Below are 9,888 nucleotides of genomic sequence, written 5' to 3' on the forward strand. Positions count from 1 at the left end.
CCGGATGGGTATACAGCAGAGTTTTACAAAACCTTTAAAGAGGAACTAACACCAATACTTTTCAAGCTATTTCAGGAAATAGAAAAAGAGGGAGAACTTCCAAATTCGTTCTACGAGGCCAACATCACCCTGATTCCGAAACCAGACAAAGACACTTCAAAGAAAGAAAACTACAGACCAATATCTCTAATGAACCTTGATGCAAAAATCCTCAATAAAATTCTGGCGAATCGGATTCAAATACATATCAAAAAAATTATACACCATGATCAAGTAGGATTCATCCCTGGGATGCAAGGTTGGTTCAATATACGGAAATCAATAAATGTTATCCACCACATCAATAGACTTAAAAATAAGAACCATATGATCATCTCGATAGATGCAGAAAAAGCTTTCGACAAAGTACAGCATCCCTTTATGTTCAAAACTCTAGAAAAATTAGGGATAACTGGATCATACCTCAACATTGTAAAAGCAATCTATGATAAGCCACAGGCCAGCATCATTCTGAATGGAGAAAAATTGAAGGCATTCCCTCTAAGATCTGGTACAAGACAGGGATGCCCTCTCTCACCACTTCTGTTCAACATAGTCCTCGAAACACTGGCCAGAGCAATTAGGCAGACGAAAGAAATTAAAGGCATAAAAATAGGAAAAGAAGAACTTAAATTATCACTATTTGCAGATGATATGATTCTATACCTAGCAGACCCAAAAGGGTCTACAAAGAAGCTATTAGAGCTAATAAATGAATTCAGCAAAGTGGCAGGATATAAGATCAACACGCATAAATCAAAGGCATTCCTGTATATCAGCGACAAATCCTCTGAAACGGAAATGAGGACAACTACTCCATTCACAATATCCCCCCAAAAAATAAAATACTTGGGAATCAACCTAACAAAAGAGGTGAAAGATTTATACAATGAAAATTACAGAACCCTAAAGAAAGACATAGAAGAAGACCTTAGAAGATGGAAAAATATACCCTGCTCATGGATAGGCAGAACTAACATCATCAAAATGGCGATATTACCAAAAGTCCTATATAAGTTCAATGCAATGCCAATCAAAATCCCAACAGCATATCTTGTAGAAATCGATAAAAGAATCATGAAATTCATATGGAATAATAAAAGACCCAGAATAGCAAAAACAATACTAAGCAGGAAGTGTGAATCAGGCGGTATAGCGATACCAGACTTCAAACTATACTACAGAGCAATAGTAACAAAAACAGCATGGTACTGGTACCAAAACAGGCGGGTGGACCAATGGTACAGAATAGAGGACACAGTAACCAATCCACAAAACTACAACTATCTTATTTTTGATAAAGGGGCTAAAAGCATGCAATGGAGGAAGGATAGCATCTTCAACAAATGGTGCTGGGAAAACTGGAAATCCATTTGCACCAAAATGAATCTGAATCCCTATCTCTCGCCGTGCACAAAAGTTAACTCAAAATGGATCAAGGAGCTTGATATTAAATCAGAGACATGGCATCTGATAGAAGAAAAAGTTGGTTATGATCTACACGCTGTGGGATCGGGCTCCAAATTCCTCAATAGGACACCCATAGCGCTAGAGTTAACAACTAGAATCAACAAATGGGACTTACTCAAACTAAAAAGTTTTTTCTCAGCAAAAGAAACAATAAGAGAGATAAACAGGGAGCCTACATCCTGGGAACAAATCTTTACTCCACACACTTCAGATAGAGCCCTAATAACCAGAATATACAAAGAACTCAAAAAATTAGACAATAAGATAACAAATAACCCAATCAATAAATGGGCCAAGGACCTGAACAGACACTTCTCAGAGGAGGACATACAATCAATCAACAAGTACATGAAAAAATGCTCACCATCGCTAGCAGTCAGAGAAATGCAAATCAAAACTACCCTAAGATACCATCTCACTCCAGTAAGACTGGCAGCCATTAGGAAGTCAAACAACAATAAGTGCTGGAGAGGATGCAGGGAAAAGGGCACTCTTGTTCATTGCTGGTGGGACTGCAAATTGGTGCAGCCAATTTGGAAAGCAGTATGGAGATTTCTTGGAAAGCTGGGAATGGAACCACCATTTGACCCAGCTATTCCCCTTCTCGGTCTATTCCCTAAAGCCCTAACAAGAGCATGCTACAGGGACACTGCTACATCGATGTTCATAGCAGCTCAATTCACGATAGCAAGACTGTGGAACCAGCCTAGATGCCCTTCAATAGATGAATGGATAAAAAAAATGTGGCATTTATATACTATGGAGTATTACTCTGCATTAAAAAATGACAAAATCATAGAATTTGGAGGGAAATGGATGGCATTAGAGCAGATTATGCTAAGTGAAGCTAGTCAATCTTTAAAAAACAAATACCAAATGACTCCTTTGATATAAGGGGAGTAAACAAGGACAGGGTAGGGACGAAGAGCTTGAGAAGAAGATTTACATTAAACAGGGATGAGAGGTGGGAGGGAAAGGGAGTGAGAAGGGAAATTGCATGGAAATGGAAGGCGATCCTCAGGGTTATACAAAATGTCATATAAGAGGAAAGGAGGGGCAAGACAAGATAATACAAATGGAAGTAATGATTTACAGTAGAAGGGGTAGAGAGAGAAAAGGGGAGGGGAGGGGAGGGGGGATAGTAGAGAATAGGACAGACAGCAGAATACATCAGACACTAGAAAGGCAATATGTCAATCAATGGAAGGGAAACTGATGTGATACAGCAATTTGTATACGGGGTAAAAGCGGGAGATCATAATCCACGTGAATCAACCGTGTAATATGATGTATTAAGAACTATGTAATGTTATGAACGACCAATAAAAAAAAATAAAAAAAAAATAAAATCCTTTCCTAAGTTTTTAAAAAAAAAAAAAAAAAAAAGACAGAGTGAGAGAGAGGAGAGAGAGAGAGAGAGAGAGAGAGAGAGAGAGAGAGAGAGAGAGAATTTTTTAATATTTATTTTTATTTTTTTTTTTTTATTGTTGGTCATTCAAAACATTACATAGTTCTTAATACATCATATTTCACAGTTTGATTCAAGTGGGTTATGAACTCCCAATTTTACCCCGTATACAGATTGCTGTATCACATCAGTTACCCTTCCATTGATTGACATATTGCCTTTCTCTTGTCTGATGTATTCTGCTGTCTGTCCTATTCTCTATTATCCCCCCTCCCCTCCCCTCCCCTCCCCTCCCTTCCCCTTTTCTCTCTCTACCCCTTCTACTGTAGATCATTTCTTCCATTTGTATTATCTTGTCTTACCCCTCCTTTCCTCTTATATGTCATTTTTGTATAACCCTGAGGATCGCCTTCCATTACCATGCGATTTCCCTTCTCACTCCCTTTCCCTCCCACCTCTCATCCCTGTTTAATGTAAATCTTCTTCTCAAGCTCTTCGTCCCTACCCTGTCCTTGTTTACTCCCCTTATATCAAAGGAGTCATTTGGTATTTGTTTTTTAAAGATTGACTAGCTTCACTTAGCATAATCTGCTCTAATGCCATCCATTTCCCTCCAAATTCTATGATTTTGTCATTTTTTAATGCAGAATAATACTCCATAGTATATAAATGCCACATTTTTTTTATCCATTCATCTATTGAAGGGCATCTAGGCTGGTTCCACAGTCTTGCTATCGTGAATTGAGCTGCTATGAACATCGATGTTGCAGTGTCCCTGTAGCATGCTCTTGTTAGGGCTTTAGGGAATAGACCGAGAAGGGGAATAGCTGGGTCGAATGGTGGTTCCATTCCCAGCTTTCCGAGAAATCTCCATACTGCTTTCCAAATTGGCTGCACTAATTTGCAGTCCCACCAGCAATGAACAAGAGTGCCCTTTTCCCCACATCCTCTCCAGCACTTATTGTTGTTTGACTTCCTAATGGCTGCCAGTCTTACTGGAGTGAGATGGTATCTTAGGGTAGTTTTGATTTGCATTTCTCTGACTGCTAGCGATGGTGAGCATTTTTTCATGTACTTGTTGATTGATTGTATGTCCTCCTCTGAGAAGTGTCTGTTCAGGTCCTTGGCCCATTTATTGATTGGGTTATTTGTTATCTTATTGTCGAATTTTTTGAGTTCTTTGTATATTCTGGTTATTAGGGCTCTATCTGAAGTGTGTGGAGTAAAGATTTGTTCCCAGGATGTAGGTTCCCTGTTTATCTCTCTTATTGTTTCTTTTGCTGAGAAAAAACTTTTTAGTTTGAGTAAGTCCCATTTGTTGATTCTATTTGTTAACTCTAGCGCTATGGGTGTCCTATTGAGGAATTTGGAGCCCGATCCCACAGCGTGTAGATCATAACCAACTTTTTCTTCTATCAGATGCCATGTCTCTGATTTAATATCAAGCTCCTTGATCCATTTTGAGTTGACTTTTGTGCGCGGCGAGAGATAGGGATTCAGATTCATTTTGGTGCAAATGGATTTCCAGTTTTCCCAGCACCATTTGTTGAAGATGCTATCCTTCCTCCATTGCATGCTTTTAGCCCCTTTATCAAAAATAAGATAGTTGTAGTTTTGTGGATTGGTTACTGAGTCCTCTATTCTGTACCATTGGTCCACCCGCCTGTTTTGGTACCAGTACCATGCTGTTTTTGTTACTATTGCTCTGTAGTATAGTTTGAAGTCTGGTATCGCTATACCGCCTGATTCACACTTCCTGCTTAGTATTGTTTTTGCTATTCTGGGTCTTTTATTATTCCATATGAATTTCATGATTCTTTTATCGATTTCTACAAGATATGCTGTTGGGATTTTGATTGGCATTGCATTGAACTTATATAGGACTTTTGGTAATATCGCCATTTTGATGATGTTAGTTCTGCCTATCCATGAGCAGGGTATATTTTTCCATCTTCTAAGGTCTTCTTCTATGTCTTTCTTTAGGGTTCTGTAATTTTCATTGTATAAATCTTTCACCTCTTTTGTTAGGTTGATTCCCAAGTATTTTATTTTTTTGGGGGATATTGTGAATGGAGTAGTTGTCCTCATTTCCGTTTCAGAGGATTTGTCGCTGATATACAGGAATGCCTTTGATTTATGCGTGTTGATCTTATATCCTGCCACTTTGCTGAATTCATTTATTAGCTCTAATAGCTTCTTTGTAGACCCTTTTGGGTCTGCTAGGTATAGAATCATATCATCTGCAAATAGTGATAATTTAAGTTCTTCTTTTCCTATTTTTATGCCTTTAATTTCTTTCGTCTGCCTGATTGCTCTGGCCAGTGTTTCGAGGACTATGTTGAACAGAAGTGGTGAGAGAGGGCATCCCTGTCTTGTACCAGATCTTAGAGGGACTGCCTTCAATTTTTCTCCATTCAGAATGATGCTGGCCTGTGGCTTATCATAGATTGCTTTTACAATGTTGAGGTATGATCCAGTTATCCCTAATTTTTCTAGAGTTTTGAACATAAAGGGATGCTGTACTTTGTCGAAAGCTTTTTTTGCTTCTATCGAGATGATCATATGGTTCTTATTTTTAAGTCTATTGATGTGGTGGATAACATTTATTGATTTCCGTATATTGAACCAACCTTGCATACCAGGGATGAATCCTACTTGGTCATGGTGTATAATTTTTTTGATATGTATTTGAATCCGATTCGCCAGAATTTTATTGAGGATTTTTGCATCAAGGTTCATTAGAGATATTGGTCTGTAGTTTTCTTTCTTTGAAGTGTCTTTGTCTGGTTTCGGAATCAGGGTGATGTTGGCCTCGTAGAATGAATTTGGAAGTTCTCCCTCTTTTTCTATTTCCTGAAATAGCTTGAAAAGTATTGGTGTTAGTTCCTCTTTAAAGGTTTTGTAAAACTCTGCTGTATACCCATCCGGTCCTGGGCTTTTCTTAGATGGTAGTCTTTTGATGGTTTCTTCTATTTCCTCTATTGTTATTGGTCTGTTTAGGTTGTCTATATCCTCCTGGCTCAATCTGGGCAGATCATAAGACTCAAGGAATTTATCTATGCCTTCACTATCTTCTATTTTATTGGAGTATAAGGATTCAAAGTAATTTCTGATTATCTTCTGTATTTCTGAAGTGTCTGTTGTGATATTGCCTTTTTCATCCCGTATGCTAGTAATTTGGGTTCTCTCTCTTTTTCTCTTCGTTAGCATGGCTAAGGGTCTGTCAATTTTATTTATTTTTTCAAAGAACCAGCTTTTAGTTTTGTCAATTTTTTCAATTGTTTCTTTTGTTTCAATTTCATTAATTTCAGCTCTGATTTTAATTATTTCTTGCCTTCTACTTCTTTTGCTGTCGTTTTGCTCTTCTTTTTCTAGGATTTTGAGATGAAGTATGAGATCATTTATTTGTTGGTTTTTTCTTTTTTTGAGGAATGAACTCCAAGCAATGAATTTTCCTCTTAGAACTGCTTTCAATGTGTCCCATAGATTCTGATATGTTGTGTCTGTGTTTTCATTTAACTCTAGGAATTTTTTAATTTCCTCCTTGATGTCTTCTAAAACCCATTGATCACTCAGCAACCTATTGTTCATTCTCCAGGTGATGCTTGATTTTTCCTTTCTTCTTTTATCATTGATTTTCAGTTTCATTCCATTATGATCAGACAAGATGCATGGTATTATCTCTACCTCTTTGTATTGTCTAAGAGTTGCCCTGTGACATAGTATATGGTCTATTTTTGAGAAGGTTCCATGTGCTGCTGAGAAAAAAGTGTAGCTACTTGATGTTGGGTGGTATAGTCTATATATGTCAATTAAGTCTAGGTTGTTAATTGTGTTATTCAGTTCTATAGTTTCCTTATTTAACTTTTGTTTGGAAGATCTGTCCAGTGGTGAGAGAGGTGTGTTGAAGTCTCCCATGATTATTGTATGGTGGTCTATTAGACTCTTGAACTTGAGAAGAGTTTGCTTGATGAACACGGCTGCACCATTATTTGGGGCATATATATTTATGATTGTTATGTCTTGTTGGTGTATGGTTCCCTTGAGCAGTATGAAGTGTCCTTCTTTATCCCTTTTGATTAGCTTTGGCTTGAAATCTATTTTATTAGATATGAGTATGGACACTCCTGCTTGTTTCCGTGGTCCATATGAGTGATATGATTTTTCCCAACCTTTCACCTTCAGTCTATGTACATCTTTTCCTATCAAGTGCGTCTCCTGTAAACAGCATATTGTTGGGTCTTGTTTTGTGATCCATTCTACTAGCCTGTGTCTCTTAATTGGTGAGTTTAAGCCATTAACATTTAGGGTTATTATTGAGATATGGTTTGTTCTTCTGTCCATATTTGTTTATTGATGTTAGTGAACCTGATTTGTTATCCTCTTTGACTACTTTCCCCCCTTTACTGTCCTACCTCCCATTGTTGGTTATCAATGTTATTTTCCATTTCCTCTTCCTGTAATGTTTTGCCTAGTATTTTTTGAAGAGATGGTTTTCTAGCTGCGAATTCCTTTAACTTTTGTTTGTCGTGGAAGGTTTTAATTTCATCTTCTAACCTGAAGCTTAATTTCGCCGGATACACGATTCTTGGTTGGAATCCATTTTCTTTAAGCGTTTGAAATATGTTATTCCAGGATCTTCTAGCTTTTAGAGTCTGTGTTGAGAGATCAGCTGTTATCCTGATTGGTTTACCCCTAAATGTAATCTGCTTCCTTTCCCTTGTAGCTTTTAAAATTCTCTCCTTATTCTGTATGTTGGACATCTTCATTATAATGTGTCTAGGTGTGGATCTCTTATGATTTTGCACATTCGGCGTCCTGTAGGCTTCTAGGATTTGGGATTCTGTCTCATTCTTCAAGTCTGGGAAGTTTTCTCGTATTATTTCACTGAATAGATTGCTTAATCCTTTGGTTTGGAGCTCTGTGCCTTCCTGTATCCCAATGACTCTTAAGTTTGGTCTTTTGATATTATCCCATAGCTCTTGGATGTTCTGCTCATGGTTTCTTAGTAGACTTGCTGAGCTATCTATGTTCTTTTCAAGTTGAAATACTCTGTCTTCATTGTCTGATGTTCTATCTTCTAAGTGATCCACTCTGCTGGTAGTATTCTCAATTGAGTTTTTAAGTTGGTTTATTTTTTCCTGCATTTCTAGGATTTCTATTTGTTTGTTTTTTATTACCTCTATCTCCCTGTGAAATTGATCTTTTACTTCCTGGATTTGTTTGTCAATGTGATCTTTCATTATCTGATTTTGCTGTCTCATGTCTTCCTTGAGACTCCAGATCATCTGAAGCATGTATATCCTGACCTCTCTATCTGACATTCCATCTGTTGCACCTACTACCTCTTCTAAAGTTGAGTTGACCTGCATTGCCTGTGATCCTTTCTTTCCTTGTCTTTTCATACTGCTGGCGTTTCTTTCTGCTTGGTGAAACTGTTGTGTTTTGAAATTTTCTCTCTATTTATTTATATTGCTCTTGAATAGTTGAAAAATCACCCTTGCAGGGCAGGTAGTGGCTGTGATCCTCCTCCAATTGGTGTGATCCGTCTACCACGCTGGCAGGCCCTAGTTCTGCTCTGCTGGTCAGTCAAAGGTCCGCCTACCCACCAGGCACGAGGAGCACCTCTGTCACTCCGCAGGTTGCTGGGCCTAACCTCCCGATGGGTCGAAGGTTCGCCTAGCTTGCAGTCACTGGGGGAGGGGCCGGTTCCGCCCCTCAGCAGGCCGCTCGGCCCATCTGCCGGTGGTCACAGTCCCGCCTACCTGCAAACACTGGGGGAGGGGACGGGCCTGCCCCTCAGCGAGCCACCGGCCCTGTCCTACTTGTGGGTCCTGTCCGCGTTCCCTGCAGGCACGTGTAGCTATTCTGTCACTCGGCAGGTTGCTGGACCTGACCCGCCCATGGGTTGCAGGTTTGCCTAGCTTGTAGGCACTGGGGAGGAGAGATATTAGAAGGGGAGGGAAGAAGTCACTAAAGAGAATGAGTATAGGCAGGTAGAATTCAAGGAAGGGGGAATAGGAAAATTGAGAAGAAGTGAGAAGACAAAAGAAAAAAAAAGTGAAAAGAAAGAAAGAAGAAACGAAAAAAATAAAACTTTAAAACCAAAAAAAAAAAAAATTTTTTATAATGATAATAAAAAATGGAAATTAAAGTTTAAAAAATAATAGTAATACTAATAAAATAAAAAGAGTTTAAAAAAATTGAAACCATTAATAAGAAAGTTAAAGAACAACAACTACAACAACAAAAAGTGAAAAAAAAATACTAATAATAATCATTAAAAAAAATAATAATAATAATAAATGCAGTCATATAGCTCGATTAGCTTCTCTTCCAGTTGGTGGGGCTATGCCCACTGGGCCAGGCTTCTCTTCTTGATAGGTGGGAGCCAATCACTGTGCCTCAGCTCTTCTTCCCAGACTGTGCGGGTCTCCAATCCTGAGTGCCTAGGACCTTCTCTTGTGGTTCCTCAAGCCAGGCCCCGCTCACCTGTGACACTCACCACAATACTGACTACACGCCAGGTCTGCTGCTCCTGGGAGCCCTGTTTTCATGGGTGCCTGGGCACACCCTTTCTGTTTGCCTCCCTCAGACCCCAAGTTTGTAGGGTTTGGGGCTGAGGGCCCCCAGCGAACTTGTTTGCCCTCAGGTAGCAACTCCCCTGGTAGCTGGTGCAAGGGACCTCTGTTGTCAGCACTGGTGGAAGTAATAGCCGGGAGATCTGCACTGCAGGTCCCACGTCTCTCCTGATTCCCTGGGTCCGGCTATGGTGCTCAGTTGGCTTTTACCTCTGTGAGTTCAGGTGGGCCGACTAGTTATTTCAGTTGGATCGTTAGTGCTGAGTCACTAGAAGGAGGCGAACCAGAGCTTGAATGCAGCTGATTCGTGCTCAGTGTGCGTTTTCTGAGGGGCCCAGGCTGTGCGCCCTAGCTCCACGTCAGCTCAACTTTGCCTAGTGATCCTGAGCA

The sequence above is a fragment of the Urocitellus parryii genome, chromosome 9 (assembly GCF_045843805.1).
Source record: "Urocitellus parryii isolate mUroPar1 chromosome 9, mUroPar1.hap1, whole genome shotgun sequence".
NCBI lineage: Eukaryota > Metazoa > Chordata > Mammalia > Rodentia > Sciuridae > Urocitellus > Urocitellus parryii.